Raw genomic sequence first — 17,570 nt, forward strand, 5'->3', positions numbered from 1 at the left:
CAGTGGTTCAGTGGGATGAACGCACCTGTTTAAAGCTCAACTATTACAGAACACAAAGAAGGAGGAAGGAAAAGAAAGGAGAAAATGAAAGCCCAGGAGCTTGATAGAAGGCATAGAAATAAAAGAGCAATCAAGTTTTTAACTCAGGAACCCCTCACAAAACCATGCACAGTTTTCCAACTTCTGGCCAAATTCCCATTCTGTGCACAGCCGTCTTTTAGTATAGCAGAAAATATGTCTCCCTGGGGACAGAAGGAAAGGAAGCCAAGGCACCAACAATGCCATCTTCTAGTTTAAAAATTAAGTGAAAGCTCTTTAAAATTTTCCCCTTCCTCCAGTTTCCTAGGCCTTCCCATTCTATATTTTATCTAAGGAAATGATTGTTACCCTCAAAAACTCAACCACTTCAGAAGTATCTCATTTTTTAAAATAAATTATTTATTCAAATTTGTTATACATGACAGCAGAATGCAATTCACTTCATATTACACATATAGAGCACAATTTTTCAAGTCACTGATTATACACAATATATTTTCACACCATTTCTATCTTCATAGGGGTACTTAGGGAAATGATGTCTAACTCATTCCACTATCATTCCTCCCCCCTTACCCCCCTCTCTCCCCTTTGCCCTATCTAAAGTTCCTCCATTCCTCCCATGCTCCACCCCTTTCATCCCTGTTATGAGTCAGCATCTTAGTAGCAAAGAAAACATTCAGCCTTTGGTTTGGGGAGATTGGCTTACTTCACTTAGCATTATATTCTCCAACTTCATCCATTTACCTGCAAATGCCATGATTTTATTCTCTTTTAATGCCAAGTAATGTCCCATTGTGTATATATATACCAAAATTTCCCTATCCATTCATTAACCAAGTTGATTCATCATCAACCAGCTTGGTTCCATAATTTAGCTATAATGAATTGTGCTGCTATAAAAATTGATTTGGCTGTGTCCCTGTATGCTGTTTTTAAGTCCTTTGGGTATAGACTGAGGAATGGGACAGCTGGGTCAAATGGTGGTTCCATTCTAAGTTTTCCAAGGAATCTCCATACTGCTTTCCATATTGGCTGCACCACTTTGCAGTCCCATCTGCAATGTATGAGTGTACCTTTTCCCCCACATCCTTGCCTACACTTATTATTGTTTGTATTCTTGAGAGCTCCCATTCTGAATGGAGGGAGATGAAATCTTAGTGTATTTTTGATTTGCATTTCTCTAGTAGCTAGAGATGTTGAACATTTTTTCATAGTTTGTCGGTTGATGGTATATCCTCTTCTGAGAAATGTCCAGTTCCCTGGCCGATTTATGGATTGGGTTATTTGTGGGGTTTTGTTGTTGTTGTTGTTGTTGTTGTTTGTTTGTTTGTTTTTTTGGTGTTAGGGTTTTTGAGTGCTTTATATTTCCTACAGATTAGTGCTCTATCTGATGTGTGGGGGTAAAGATTTGCTCCCATTCTGTAAGCTCTCTCTTCACCTCACTGATTGTTTCTTTTCCTGCAAAAGCTTTTTAGTTTGAATCTATCCCATTTATTGATTCTTAGTTTTAAAGCTTGCACTATAGGAGTCTTATTAAGAAAGTTGGGGCCTAAACCCACATGATACAGATTTGGGTTTACTTTTTCTTCAATTAGGCACAAGGTCTTGGTTTGATTCCTAGGTCCTTGATCCAATTTGAGTTTAATTTTGTGTATGGTGAGAGATAGGGGTTATAGAAGGCCCTCCTTCGAGTTTTCTAGAGGCTTCCTTCCTCCAGACTGGACTTCAAGCTCCCTAGACAAGCCAGCCCTGGAAAGGGAGATGCCACCCCCTCCCTCTTTAGTTTTCATAGTATTTTTATTTAAAAATAGAAGGTTCAGCTGACATTTTTTCTTTAAATGTAATTAGGCACTTTTTCCCTTTAAATATTTTTAGTTGTAGATGGGCACAATATTTTTATTTATTTATTTTTATGTGATGCTGAGAATCTAAGCCAGTATATCACACATGCTACTACCACTGAGCTTCAACACCAACCCTGACATATGTTTTTCTGTGAGCGTCTTACAGGGTCATCTTGGGACAGCCTTACATCCTCAATACTCAGCAAAAGCTTCTATGGACCTCAACAAAGGATTCATAAACCAGTCTTTGCCTGCAAAAGGCACAGGCACCTCTCAGGGTGGGAGGATGTGGTCCTAACTCATTTCACTCTTAGCCTTAGATAAGTATTATTTTTTTAAGAGAATATACCTTGCAAACAAATTGTTTTTTTTTAAATTTTTTTAGCTGTCAATGAAGCTTCACTCATTTATTTATATGTGGTACTGAGAATCAAACCCAGTGCCTCACACATGCCAGGCAAGCACTCTGCCACTGAGCCACACCCTTAGCCCACAAATGTTGAATATTCTTCCCATCACTGAAGATTTCTTACCACTGTGTTCAGTTTTGGATTATTAAACTGAGGTATGGAAGAACAACCTCAAGGTAGAAGGCATGGCCCAGGATAGAACCAAAAAAATAAAAAAAATGTCAACTCAATAGCAATTTCCAATTTATAATGAAATGGAGAACAAGCACCTGGTGGCTCCTGGTTTATTTATCTGAACTAACACAGGCTTAGGAAGAGGGTGGGAAGGGCAGAATGAGGGGCACATGTGCTGGCTCAAAGCTGAAACCCTAAGCAGCCAGGCCCAGGACAGTGTGCAGTGGCCTCGGCAGGTCACACCTTGTCAGTGCTCGAGAGCTGAGAAAGCAACTTTTCAAATAATTTTACATGATCTGCATAAACTTTTCAGGTACTTAAAATTATAATATCCATCCACTTTGCTCTTCTAAGACAAAAATCACAATTAAGAAACTTGGGGGTGCGGTATAGCTCAGAGGGAAAGCACTTGCCTAGCATGTGTGAAGTCCTGGTTTCCATCCCTAGCCCTGCAGAAAAAGAAAAGAGTAGAAAAACAGAGAACACAATTAAGAATCTTGTCATAAATCTAAGTACTTATATATAAATCTGCATTTGTTGAAGATGATCAAATACTTTTAAAGAGTTTAAATCCATGTGTTTTAAAACTCACTCTGAAAAAAATGCCAAATGCTTTTTCATAGTCACTTATTCTACTTTTTTTTTTTTTTTTTTGATACTGATGGTTAAACTTAAGCCGACATAGATGGCAGGCAAGCACTCCACCACTGAGCCAGAGGCTCAGCCCTGCAGTTTGTTAATGCACAGTTTATCTTGATACAATTCTCCCAAATGATGCTGACCCCAAAAAGTGATCTAAATGGGCAAAGTAAATAAGTTTTGCAGACAAGTATATATATCAGATAGTTCTTTCCCCTGGTGAATTCAGCTAGACACTATATAATGGATTATTTTTAAATCCTTCAAATAGGGATCTACATGCTTCTTTACTTTTGTCAAACCTCAAAAGACCATGCGTTTTTGCCCTAAGGAAGGTGATGCTATCTTCAGGCTCCTAGGCCCTGCTCACCTCCACTAGAAAGGTCTTAAATAAATTATCCCTGATCTTAGAAGCATTGTGCCCCCATAACTACTAATGCAAAATTTTACACCTTTCACCTTAATCAGAGATTCAGATGCAAAACACACGAAATTGCAAAAATCCACTTTTATCTAGATAAAAAGGGAAGATAACATCTGTGCTCCTCTACACATACAAAATATGAATAAATCTCAATTCAATTAACTTTACTAAAGTTCCTAAGAAACTAAGTACTATTCCTTCAAATTTACTATCTCAGAGGGCTGTAAAACAGCAGTAAGTACATTGCAATACTGGGCTATGACAATTTTACAATTGTTTTTAACATTGACATGAGAAATTGCACTAAATATAAAGCCATAGTTCAAAATTACAACATGTGCATTTGGGTTCAACAGGTGGGGACAGGATCAAAAGCCAGAAAGAAAAGCATGCTTTGGGATCTGAAATCAACTGTGCCCACTCTCTGAAAAACATCCTGAAATGTGCTGGAGCTTCAGTTCCATAAACCCTACAATGCCAATAAAACCCTGCAATGCTACTGTCCTATTATAGGATAGTTTTGGGGGAGTAAGTAAATGACATGTGAAGGACCTAGCATGGCATACAACTGTCATATTTTCTTTTCCCTTGCTCTAGAGATATGAGGAAAAATAGTAGCAAGTTTATGAATCAGAATTACAAATATAAGAATATTGTGACTGGGGAAAACCATACCCTCCGGGGCTTGCAGATAGATAGGGAAAGTACAAGGCAATGACTCAAAGTTATCCTGTGGTCACAGGGCTCTGGTAGTGGTAACAGCAGCTGTGCTACAGCATGCACTGTGTTCTTCACAGGATGGCCAAGTAAGCATTGCTCTCATTTCACAGATGAACAAATGTGCCTAGAGTCTAGCAGGAACATGTGACTCACAACAGGAAATGGGCACATCCAGGAGGAGAACTAGATTTAATCGTGCTATTATCACACCTTCACCTGCCCCAGAGACACAAGGTTTGTAAGAGTCACTGGAGCAAACCCATGAACCACATGGCATTGGATGACCCTATTTGTATATAAGCAATCAGGTTCACTGGGGGTCAACAACTTCCCCCTTCAGATGACAGTAAGTGGCAATGTTGACCCCTCAATGCAAATCTTTGGACCCCAAATTCCTGCTTTTCATCCTGCCAGCAATTTCTGAACCATATTCTATAAGGCAGAAGCATCTCAGATCATATGCACTAGATCAAACAGATCCTTGTGTAGGACCCAAGTCTCCACCTCTCCTTGCACCTACATTCTTTACCATGTGATCCTATAATCCCACACACCAAGGTATGAGGTCTGTCTCCACCCTTGATTCTAGGCTAGCCTTGGGACTGGCTCTGGCCAGAAGGAGGGATAGATAAAATGTACCCTTCCCAAGCATGAGCCAGAAAGCCCTGGTGCACTGCTACTCTTTTCTTTGGAAATTCTGCCAGGTGGAGAATCATAGAGCACATGGAGGGGCACCCAGATGGCTCAGCCAAGGCCATCCCAGCCAACCAACCCCAAAACTTCATGACAGCCCAGCCAAGATCAGCTGAGCAGATGCTTGGTGTACACAAAGTACACCAAGTCCAGTTTATATCAGCAGAAACACCATGGAACATGAAAAGCAGTAAATTGCTTTAAGTCTATAGATTCAGGGATGGTCTGTTACGTAGCAATAGCTAATATAACGTGTTCATAGTTAAACTTATTATAAAGTTACAAAGACTTGGAGAGTCTTTTCTTTTTTCAATCTGTTCACATAAAATGCTGCTTAAACAAATTATGTTTTTCAAGCTATGTAAAATTTGGCATAACCCAAAGGTTTTGACACTTGAAACAATAAATTGGGGAACTCTTCAAGTAGGCTATAAGAATCTCTGTACCCACTCAAGTGTTCTAATCTTTAACAAGTGATGAATATGTTGCATGGTGTTGTTAAGAAGGAGAAGCGGGGTTGGGGATGTGGCTCAAGTGGTAGCGCACTAGCCTGGCATGTGCAAGGCACTGGGTTCGATCCTCAACATCACATAAAGATAAAATAAAGATATTGTATCCACCTAAAAAAAAAAGAAGAGGACTGGGGTTGTGACTCAGTGGTAGAGTGTTTGCCTGCCATGTATGAGGCACTGGGTTTGATGCTTAGCACCACATAACAATAAATAAATAAGTTAAATTAAGGTATTGTGTTCATCTACAACCAAAAAAAAATTTTTTTAAAAGTAGTAAAAGAAACGCATACACACAAAAGTCCTACTGGGGGAACTCTGACTCAAATGGCAAGAGATGGAACTCAATTATTTTCTGCCATCTCCATCCAGTTCCAAAAATATTTAATGCATTTATAATCATGCATAAAATACAGCAGATATATTAGAATAAGGTGAGAGAAGTGAAGAGGAGGCTAAGAATCAGGCAGGAAAAAGGACCCAGAAACCAGGATCTATAGAGGGATGACTGCCTGGAATGTTTCGTTGCCCTTTTGCCTACCCACCCTCTTGCAGGGGGAGCAGCCAATTTTTCTTGGAGCTCATTCACAGGAGCAATGTGTTCCTCTGGGGAATGGAATCTCTCTTCCCACTGGGCTTGGACGTGGATGAGTTAGCCTGGAACTCCTCAGAAATATCACGGAGACAGGAAAGATGAATAGAGAAGAAGACTTAGAATCTGATGATGCAATCTGATGACAGTGCTGAACCCTTGGGACCAGCCCCGCTAGCCCTTGACCTTCTCTCTTACAAAAGCCAACTCATTCTCTGTCTGATATTTCCCTGTCTTATTCCCTGTCTGTGCTAATTTTGCTGCTCTATTTAAAAATAATTTTCTAGTTATGAAAACACACATTTCAAACTGTCTTTCTACAAGCCCACTAAAAGGGAAGAATTGGTAGGTTGCATCATTCACTGTGTTCCTGAGAAGGAACAGTTCAAGAGAATGACATCTTTCCTTGGAACTAAGGTCCAGAAAGAAACCTTCCCAGAACCCATCAGACAGATTTTTTTTTCAAATTATGCAATAAAACATCACTCAACAACACGCTAATGATACTACATTTTAATGCTTTTCCTTAAAGCACACTTAATATAAGCAGATAGTATCACAGCAAAGCATAAGTTGGGCAAAGGCAAGTCTGTTCTGGGGTGGGAGAAATCACAACAGTACTCAGATGACCTGAATTGGTCAGAGGTGCAGACAACCTGACCTCTCAAAAGCCTGTGTGGATACTCTACCAATTTTTTATTTGCTACAGAGCAGCAATAAATTTGAGAATATCGTATCCTCATAGCATGGGACCTAGCACCTAATTAGTGTTCAATATCTGATGAAAAAATTATTACTATCAATTATAGGCCCCTGAAACATGGCTTACTTATGTTGCCAAAATTTACATAGAGAATCAAAACCTTCCACTACTGCTACTGCAAAACCTTTGGTGGTTGTGTGAATGGTGACTACATTATCAAGCTCAGGTAGAGTCAACTTTTCTTGCAGGCATCTTTGCAGAACTAATCTACGATAAATGTGCCAAGCATCAAAAGTCCTAGAAACAGCCTTTCAGCACCCACTTCCTCTTAGCAAGCCACCTTATGCTGTCAGGTAAACTCTCAGATGGTTCCCCATGTTCTAGACAGTTCTCCCATTGTCACCTAGCAAAAAGGACCCATAGATCCAGGTACCATTCTCTTGAACCATGATTTCTGACAAACTCATCTGAACTAAGATATAAGTACCTGACAATCCTCATGCTCTTTAAGTGGCTAGAGAGACCCTTATAGATCCTTGAATCAAATGTCTTCATTTTACAAGTGAGAAATCTGAATTCAAAGATGTCAATGTATCAAAGTGACATCCTGTTAGAGATGTCATATGAAAGAATACTTAATGAGTCACCTTTCCCAGAGACTGCATTTTGACAAGCACCATTCTTCCTTGACCAAAATGATAAGGAAATGGAAATTTCAAGTGCTTATAGACTGGTACATTCATTTTGAGGTCTATGAGACTTCTAGGAAATCAAAACATCTATGTTTACAGGGCCCCTAAGGCAAATGATTCCACAATGTCCATATATTTCACTGGACATGAAATAAAGGAGTAAGTGCAAGAAAATAATCTTCCCCCAAATACTTTGCAGATTATCTTGTCTCATGATCTTCCTTGAGTCATTTCAAGATGCAACTCAGACCTGCAAATTTAGAGATCTAAAATCATCAGTGTTCTGATTACCCTAAATTGTCCTTATTCTTTCATTATATCCCCCCAAATTCCAGATCATATCACATTTACTAAAGGTCAATTAGTTGGAAGATAAAACATAAAACTCTTCCTTTCATAATTAATTTTCTCTGACACCAGAAGTCTCTGCTTCAAACTCTCAGGTCAAACAGTATGTAAAAATTCATGAGTGACACTCATGCTTTCTTAACATCAGTTAGAGAAGACTACCTAATGCTGCAGAAGGGCAGGGTCCCTGTAGTTTTTCAATTTGAAGGAACAGCAACATCACCTGGGGTGCTTCTCTAGTTGGTTCTGTGGTCTCTCCAGACTTCCCCACTCAGTAGGTCTTACATATGCTTATAACTTACATATGTATGTAACTACACGTGCATGCATCTATGTCACTTCTACAACCTCCCAGTGCCCCAACCATCGAAGTCTTGGACCTAGAGAAGGGTATCCAGGAATGTGAACCACATGAATTACTATCAATATTCAACACTTTGGGATTCATAGAAACTGAGTTCATGCAGTTAAACCTACAACCTGCTTGGAAGATGGGAGAATAGGCGGATCCCCTCTTACTCTGACCATTAAACACGCAGAGCCAGTCACCTCAAGAAGCCCCCGATGCTACCCACTGGTTCTCTGCTTCAGTATTTATATTATATCTGAAAGGTGTTTTTTCCAGAAAAGATGACTGAAGCTCAGTGAAATGAAATAATACAACAAGGCCACACAGTTACTCACAGATGGAAACAATTCTAAAAACCAAGAAGTGATCAGATCAGGAGATTCTGTCTTTCTGTCTGTGCCCCAGGGTCCCCCATGGCTGACATCATGGCCTGGACCCCACAGCTTCCTATCTGTCTCTCCCTGGAGAGGCCACACTCACAATCTGCCAAGGGTCAGTAACAAAGGAACCCCAACAGTCAGCCTCTTAGGGCTCCCTGCCCCCTGAGCATTGCTTGAAAGAAAAGGAGAAGCTCTTTAAAAATCCACACAAGATGCAAATGGCAACTGAGTATGAAACTAGGGGGAAAACTCCCATCCATAACATATTGTCTGTGCTCAGAACAGGATACCCTCAAAATCTGGTGCTTTGGTCTGCTGAGTACTTTAACTGAAGGATAATGGAAGGCCTAGATTTCAGAAGTGGGGTCTCTTTCTGATCTTCTCCTGCCTTCTGCCTTTCTCCCTCAAAGTGAGTCAGAGAAAACAGAATTCCTCTTCACCAAGGTGGGACATAGAAACTGGAACCTCTCCCCCTTCTCCACTGTCATTCCAGAGGGGTCCTGCCCCATGCCTGTAGGAAGGAATGCCACACAGGCCAAGAAGAATCTGAACAGACTGGCCCGGTTGCATTTCTCCTCACTATCCATTACCATTGGATCAGACCTTCCATCCAAACGCATTTCTACATGACGACCGTTCCTCAGCAACAAACAGGAAGTTTCCCCTGGGTCTTCATTGCTCTCTTTCCCCTCAAACTACAAGTCAATAAATGTGTGATGCTCTTTTCCTGTCAACATGTCTTTAGTTATGGAGGTAACATGGCTCCAGTGGTGGGCACAGAAAGGTGCCACACCTTTCTGCCCCTGCCAATGGATGCTGGTGCCCTGACTCACTTGGGAAATTTCACACCCTACTCAGCAGTCAAGCTTCAAAAGGTCAAGGAAGTACCTCCATTCTAACTAATTAGAACAAATTAAAAAATTAAAATTAAAAAAAAGAGAAAATAGGGATCACAATTCTCTCTTCTAGATTAGTACAGTTTTTGCCACTTAGAATCCAAAAATTGTATGTCAGACAAATTCTTATAAGACTGAAAATTTTGCTTTAATTTATCTTTTGAAATATGAGTGAATATATATATTGTGTGAGTCCACTCACGGAAAATTCAAAAACTGGGCAAAACTCCCCTATGATGTTAGAGAGATCAGGATAGAGGTCATCTTTGGAGAAAAAAAAAGTCAAAGAAGTAGGAAACACAGTTTATGAGATTGTTGTCAAAGTCACCTTTTTAATTAAGTTTTATCACGTGGGAGGTACCCACTGAATGAAAAGCAAGGAGAGCATGCCTGCTACAATAAAGAGGAGCCCCGTGTTACTAGGCTGCCATCTGAGCTCCGTGTAGGTGTAATTAATTTCACTCTATATCTGAAACAAAAGGCAGCAGACAGAATATATTATTCTCTTTGATGGAACCCTCTTATGGTGATATCACAGTTCCTTTAATACCTCGATAACTAAATCAAATCCTCCTATAGTAGAATCATAATAAATCTACTGCACACTAAAAATTCACTTTTAGTGATTAGTATTGTATCAAAATTCTACTTTAGTAACTGACTTATAATTTCCTTATCAGATAAAATTGCAAGCTTATATATTTAGTTAACACTTTTCCCTTTAAATTCAATGACTGAATCTCTATACACCCATAAATTGGGAATTGCACTAAGCTCACACCTGGTTCTATGGTTAAAGTTCTTGGAGATGCTTTTAAAAAGTTACAATGGATAGAAAGGAAAAAAAAAAAAAAAACAGCAGTAAGCTTAAGTAATTTTATATTTTTCTTCTCCAAGGGAACTTCATTCAATCATACTTATTCATTCAACATATATTTACTGAGTACTACAGGCCAGACACTGTTCAGTAATTTGACTTGTACATCATCAGTATTTATTTTTAAAGGAATACTTTAAATCTCTACAATCATATATCTAGACAGAATATGAGGTTTCAATTTCAAGTATATGATTTTTACATGAGGTAAAGTTCCTCAAGTTATTCAAACTCAAAAAGAAAGTTCAAATATGAGGCTCCAATAAAACAGATTTTCCAGAGGGTGTGATCTAATTCCTTTTTCCCTCTGTCCCAGGCCCATCTGCAAACCCATTGTGATCCCACAGCAGGAAGCAGGGAGATGCAGGAGGTCTCTAACTTCCAGGGAAACCCAGACTAAAACATTCCTTTCATTGTATGCAATAAATCTGCTTTCTGCATATTGAATATGAGCAAAAGATTAAAATGAATATTCACTCATCTGAAAACAAACTGATGCTCTATAAGCTTTTATGCTTTGCAGCCCATAAAAAGTAAATGCTTTGCTTCAGCTTAGGCTGTTGCACATTGAGATAAATCATTGTTAATGGGTGTCCTTTTCCTTCCAGGAAGATTCTAAAACCTCAGTAGTTGTGACTAGTCTGAGTTCTTCACTCTCTTCAGTTGCTCCTATGTGTCCTGAATCTTCAGTCTTTTAGCCTATGATGCCATTTCCCTCCCCAGAGCCCCAGTCCTGGTAAACCACAGCCTGCTTCCACAGGGTTCTCCACTTTGCCTTGCTTCCAAGCCAGGGCCCAACATTTGCGCTCCATATTTAAAAAAAAAAAAAAAAAAGTTCAATGTCTCATTAGTCTTCTGAGCTTAAAGCAGGAAAAAAAATGACTGAATCAGATTTCCATGCAAATTCTAATGATTTCTTGAATTATACACTTAAATCCTCAGTGTCAGAGAAGTAATCTCTTACAGATGTCAACACAGTATATATAAGCTGCTTCCTATTTCCATACCTACACAGAGCTTTTCACTCCACTGCTTTTGCTGGTCTACCACAAGAAGAACCCAAAGGTGAACATGAACTCCTACTTGGTCAGCAAATAAAGAATACCTATTCTAATTCTACCTCTGTCTTGTAGACTAGCAGCAACATATCATACAGCCAAAAAAGAAAAGACAAAATAAGATTATTGCAGAGCAGTCTAAAGTTGTATTTGGGTGAGTACTGAATTACAACAAACTATACCATAGTTAGTACTAACAGAACTACAGCTTTCACTAAAAAATTTAATTTTATAATGAGGATTTAGAGGTACATATACAAACAGTTGAGGTCCACTATCATTCCCTTATTTAGCTGTTAATGAATCAAGTTCAGAAAGTCTTCTATGGAAAAGGCCAGACCTTTCCTGGCTCTGGCAGGTGGGTTAAGGGATGCAGCTATACCTAGTGATCAGCTTTGGATGACAGCAGAAGGAACAGGCAGCAGGAGGCTAGCCGGCCTGTGTCAAGCACTCTGAAAGTACTTCTCAAAGTCTCAGTCTCACTGAATGCATCCCAGGAAAATCCATTAAACAAACAACTCAATCATTTTTATTTACCCAGAGTGTTAAGTGACAGAGATGCAATCAATGTCTTTTGGGGCTAAGAGAAAAATTGGGCTCTAATTAAGGCTGTACATTGTCAGTACCTCAGACATACAGTGGAAATCCTTTTTCCCCCCATATGGAAGTTGAGAGTGTATTTTCCAGTTTCACATTTCTACGTTAAAACTCCAACTCTTACATAAATTAATTTTTCCATTCTTTCCTAAGAAAGTCTCTGTTTCTTTACAGTTAAGATCTAGAAATTCTTAACAGATGGACACCTTTTCAAAGTGTGTTAACTATATCTTTCTTATCTTTGCCTATTTCCACACCATTAATGGGACTTACAAACAGTAATTGTAAAAGAAATGTTAATTTGAACTAAAGGCATTCTTTTAATAAGCATGTTGGGTTATACCATTATTACAACAAGCCAAAAATATCTTCTGGCTTGGTACAGTGGCACACGCCTGGAATCCCAGAGGATCTGGAGGCTGAGGCAGGAGAATTTCAAATTCAAAGACAGCCTCAGCAACTTAGCAAGACCCTGTCTCAAAATAAAAACAAAATAGAGCTGGGGATGTGGCTCAGTCATTACATACATACCCCCGGATTCAATCCCCGAGACCAAGAGAAAAATCTTCTATTCCTCGTATCAACCTGGAGAAATTTCCAATAAATATTACATCAATTTTTAATTAGAATTTTACATTCACTTTTAGGAAACTTTTTAAAATACTTTTATTTTATTTGTTGTTATGTGGTGCTGGGGTTCGAACACAGTGTCTCACACATGCTAGGCAAGCGCTCTACCACTGAGCCACAACCCTGGCCCCAGAGACTTTTTGTATTATAGTTTCACAACTAGTTGGATCAGTATTTTCCTCAGGGAAGACTACTGTTTGAAGTATCACACTAGTGGTCTCATCTAACAGTCATAGCACAATCCACATGGCCATTGCCAGAATTTCAGCAGTGCTTGTCAAAAAAACAATAAGTGAATGAATGCACATTCTCTTTTACCCTAGTCCTCTTTCAGCTCTTATGAAGGGAGTCTGATAATAAAGGGTTCAACTTTACAACAGTGTAAACTATCCCTGACTTCTCAAATTTCCAGGCCCATCAGAATCCCATGGAGGGATTTGAGAAGTCAGGGATAGTTTACACTGTTGTAAAGTTGAACCCCTTATTATCAGACTCCCTTCATAAGAGCTGAAAGAGGACTAGGGTAAAAGAGAATGTGTATTCATTCACTTATTGTTTTTCAACAGATTGCTAAGAATTTAACCTGTAGTTCCTAACTCAAGACCACAGAATCTGCAGATTTCTCAGAATCCTGAGTAATACTGCTGTCGCTGGCCCAAGCAACCCACTTTAGGAACTCCACTTTTAGAACAAAAGCTCTTCAAAGCATGGACACAAACCAAGGGAATGCTACTGGACCCTGCTCTAAGACAACAGGACTTCATAATCACCATGCTTGGCCCTGAGCAGCAACATCTGGAAGGACTCCAAGTGATCCTTGTGTACACTGTTTCCAGATGCACAAGTGCAAACCCAGTTTCCCATCAACACAGGCCTAGTACCCCAAGCCTTCCTCACAGCCATGGAAAGCTGCTAAAGTGCAGGATCTACCCACATAATTGTTACCAAAGAGGGATTAAGAGCAGAATTCCTTGACTGCTAGTATTTGCCAAGCTTGTCCCACTGAAGTATACAATTCTTTTCTACTCATTTTGTTTTCTTCTTTTTTTTTTCCTCTCACACCCATCCACTTAATTATGTCCTGCCCTTGCTAGCTGCCTGCTCTCACCCCCCCCCCAAAGGTTGGGGGAGGGATTATGCACTAGGAAGCTGGTAATTAAATCTTTCCTCCTCCCCACCCAACACAGCCAAATAGGGGGGGTAGAGGATTATTATTAAGAGAAAAAGAAGAAAGTCCGCCCCCACCACTGTGCATAGACTTTAATGAAGCTCATTTAATAAGCATGGGAAAGAGTAAAGATATTGCCAGCATTTGTCCATCCACATGGGTCCTCCAGGTACAAAAAGGGAATTCTGGAGGTAAACCCTGGAACACCATGCGAGGTTTGGCTTCGCCCCTGACCCCCATCTGGGGTTGAAGATCCTGTCTCCACCAGGGCTTCCAACGCCCAAGCGTGCCTGCTAGTACATGCTTGTCAGCTCACGCACTGCCAGTCCCTCCCGCAGCTCCACGTGGGACAACAGATGCCCCCTTGCAGGGTTAACAAGTTGACATTGGACGCGGCGCTCCACCAGGGTGCCAAGAACTAGGAGCGGGTGTCCACTGTGGCTCCACACCTCTGAGGCATGGGGAGCTGTCGCTTCTTCTACCACCGCGGAGACCTCTCTGAAACCAACAAGGAAAACTCCCAGGCTCTCCCAAGACGCAACGCGACCGCGGGGACCTACTTAGGTCGCCGGACACCACGGGCAAGGGTCAGCAGGGAGATCAAATCGCCACCAAGCTGCGGTTAGGTCAGGTGTTCAACGCAGGCACACCTGGACACCGCGCCCCCCTTCCCCGGCTCTGCTCTGGTTCTGAGGGGACAGCGCAGCGCCAATGCCCGGCGGCGGCTGCTGAGAACTTCAGGCAAAGTTTTGAGTTGTTCTTTAGGAACCGGCCAGAGAGTTGAAGTGGCGGGCGTCCAAACCGAAGCACTAGCCCAGGGCGCGGAGAGAGAGGGCCAGGCTGGGGGTCCGGGGTCCAGGACTAGTCCTAGAGGCGGGCCCTCTCCACCCGCCCGGGTGCTCAGCGCCAGCTCTCCCTTCAGGGCCCTCGCTTTGTGCCCCGCTGACCCGCAGACACGGTGCCTGAGCCGCCGCGTCCCTGGCCAGCCCGACGGCCTCCTCCAGTTCTCCTCCCTGGGAGGTGCCGGGGTCCCGGATACCTCGCTCTGACCCCTTCGCCCCAAGAGCGGCTGTGATTACCTGAAAACGTCTACCCTGTAGCAGTTAGCACAAGTCCCGCCAAAGTCGCCAGACAAGTCCCAAGTCCTCTCACGGTGCTGAGTGCGCGCCGGCCGCTCCCCAGCAGAAGCGGCCGAGCGTGGGCGCGCGAAGGCGGAGGGGGGACGGGAGCTGGGGCTTCCACACAGCGAGGAGAGACGCGTAAATAGCAAAGCCTGAGCCAAACCCCCCAAATGCCAGTAAAGAAGTCCGAAATCCAGCGTCCTGGGTCCTCTTGCCTTGCTCCTGGCTCCTCTCCGCGTCTTGCACTGCTGAGAGGTAACGGAGGGCGCGCCCGCGGAGCCAAAATCCTCCCTGGGTTCCTGCAGCTGCGCCCCCGCCACTCGCCTTCCACTACTCAGGACCCAAGCCTCCGGCGCTGGCCGTAGCCGCGGCCGCGCGCGTCCTGCCCGCCGCCTCTCTGTGGTCAGCCCCAAGCCACCCAAAGCAGCGGCGTGCGGATGGCCGAGCCCGCGCCCGCTGCGCACGTGGCTCTTGCTCCCTGACTGGCGAGGCCCCGCAGGCCGGCTGAGGAGAGCCCCGCGTCAAGGCCACTCCGCACCGCTGAGGCCCGCTAGAGGGCGTGGGCGCCCGCGCCCGGCGCCTCCCGGAGCTCCGCCGGGGGTGGCCTGGCGTCCCCCACAGCAGGTGCGGGCGTCACCCGCGTGGGGAGGAGCGGCCGCAAGGTGGCTACCCTCTGCCCCTCCTCGCCCCGACCGCGTCTTCTATTTCAGTGGTTGGCTTCGAGAGGGTGGCTGTGGAAGGGGCTGCGCCTCGTCAGAAGTTTGTTCCCAGTCAAAACCCGTGAGTAGTACGAGAGCCGCGGGGCGGAGCCAGCGGCCTGCAGCTCCCCGGGCGCGGCCAAGACGGTTCCGTCCCTGGCGCCCCTTGGCAGTGTCGCCAAGCAGAGCCAGTTTCACCCGGAGTCGCAGGGCCTGCGCTCCCCCGCGTCTGCCGGAAAGGCCAGCGAGATAATCTTGGAGGGAGGGCTGCGTGCTGCTCCGTGCCGCCGGCGGAGAGGTTGGCGGAGGCCAGGGGAAGGAGCTGGAGCCGCCGCGCTCCAGCCTGCGCTTGGGCGGCCCCATGAAGCACAGTCGCCCCTGCCCTGAGCCCCCCAGCACTCGTGAAGCAGGGCTCGCTTTTATGCTCCATGGTGTCTTTGCGTCCCGTGTGCGAGCCGAGGGCTGTCGTGGAAGGCGGCGGTCACACTGAAACTAGTGTTTGAACATAAACCGTGATTTCTGTATCTGGCTGGTGCGAAGTGCTGGGCAAGGGGGGGAGAAAGAAAGATGGGGAATGAATCAAGAAATGTCTCGAAATATTTTAATTTGCCATTTTGAGTCTGAGATGACTCTTACCGAGAATTTTTTAAACTTCTACTGCTTCAGTAAAGCCTAACTTTTAAACATATTATTTGTTATTTATTTTTAATGATCCATCCCCCTCAAAATAAGCACATTGAACCAACTCAAGACAGCTGTAGGCTCCTGGCCTAACCACTGCAGCCAAAAAGGGCTTGGAAAAAGGATAAATTGGAAATCAAAATAACTGAATATCAGAATGTTCTCTAATTTGCCAAGCTGTCAAGTCGTTTTGGATTCCAAGGTGCCTGGAGCTCTCCTGGCCTGCTAGCTCTAATAGGCATCCTCCAATCAGCCCTTCCTCCCCTGCTTTATACTTTAAAGACCTAATAAATATATTGACCCATATTCATGCTGAACAGGTCTACAGAGGGACCCAGAACCAGCAGACAAGTATACCTTACAGGTGTCATCCTCCCGGTGTAAATTTGGAAATCTCAGGACTTTTGCCTTTGGTACAGCAACCAGCACTTTCTTCCTGAATTCCGCTTACTAGGTCCCTAACAGACTTGTTGTTTAAAAGATGTCTCCAAATTAATAATTTTCATTTTACTATGACCTTACATCACCATGCTATTTTATTCAAATATGTACCTGTTGAGCCTTATCTTTCATTGCAAAATGAAATGAAGAGGAGTCTCATATTTCAAAAAAGGATCAACAAGTCAGGACGATCCAGTCTGCAACCTGTAGTTTCCATTTTGGTGAAATTGTGCCATATACCAGAACACAAATTTGCTTTTTAAAAATTGTAGTGGATTTTCCAATGGAGTTGTACACTAATGAGGATCCAGATGGGAAGTAAAAGTCAGTCTAGTCACATTACCTCTGAGTAACTTATTTAAACTGGGCGTAGAGGTTAATGTCAGGGTAGGATTTCATTTGCAAAGCATGTTAATTCTTTCAGTAAATAACTATTAAGGCAATACTGTTTGCCAGGCACTGTGCTAAGTGCCAGAGGTTGTCCTAGCCTGGGCTCCCTCAGAAACCGATCTTAAATTTAGAATTTCAGTACAGGTGATTTTTTTAATTGGGGCAGTGATTTTTTTTTTTTTAACTAGGAAATAAAAGAAATCAATATAGGGGGTGTTAATGAGTGGGCTACTGCTGAGGACAACTGGGCTTGATCTCCTGGGCGTCTTCAGGATTTGGAAATTCCATTGCTGTTACCACAGGACTTCCCTAGTAACTCCTGAAAAAATCCTGTTGCTTCTTACAGTTTCTTAAAGCTCAGGGAAGAGTCTGAATGTCATTTGTCCCTGTTCTCTGCTCTTCTTGACAATGGTAGGCTGACTGCCCTTAAGAGCCTGCCATTAACATTTCAAAGGGTAAGGAAGGTTTACTCAGCCACAGTTTCCCTTACAATT

At 42.9% G+C, this 17,570-nt stretch overlaps 1 long non-coding RNA gene across 1 annotated transcript in view; it reads right to left on the reverse strand.

Annotated features, from left to right (window-relative positions):
• LOC143382608 (uncharacterized) overlaps positions 1-15,279 on the reverse strand; it is a 95,644-nt gene extending 80,365 nt beyond the window's left edge. Inside the window, exon 1 of the long non-coding RNA XR_013089028.2 lies at positions 14,825-15,279. This is a non-coding gene — a long non-coding RNA (uncharacterized LOC143382608). The remainder of the gene's footprint in view (positions 1-14,824) is intronic.
• Positions 15,280-17,570: the final 2,291 nt, after the last annotated feature.

The sequence above is a fragment of the Callospermophilus lateralis genome, chromosome 17, assembly GCF_048772815.1.
Source record: "Callospermophilus lateralis isolate mCalLat2 chromosome 17, mCalLat2.hap1, whole genome shotgun sequence".
NCBI classification, from domain to species: Eukaryota; Metazoa; Chordata; class Mammalia; order Rodentia; family Sciuridae; genus Callospermophilus; species Callospermophilus lateralis.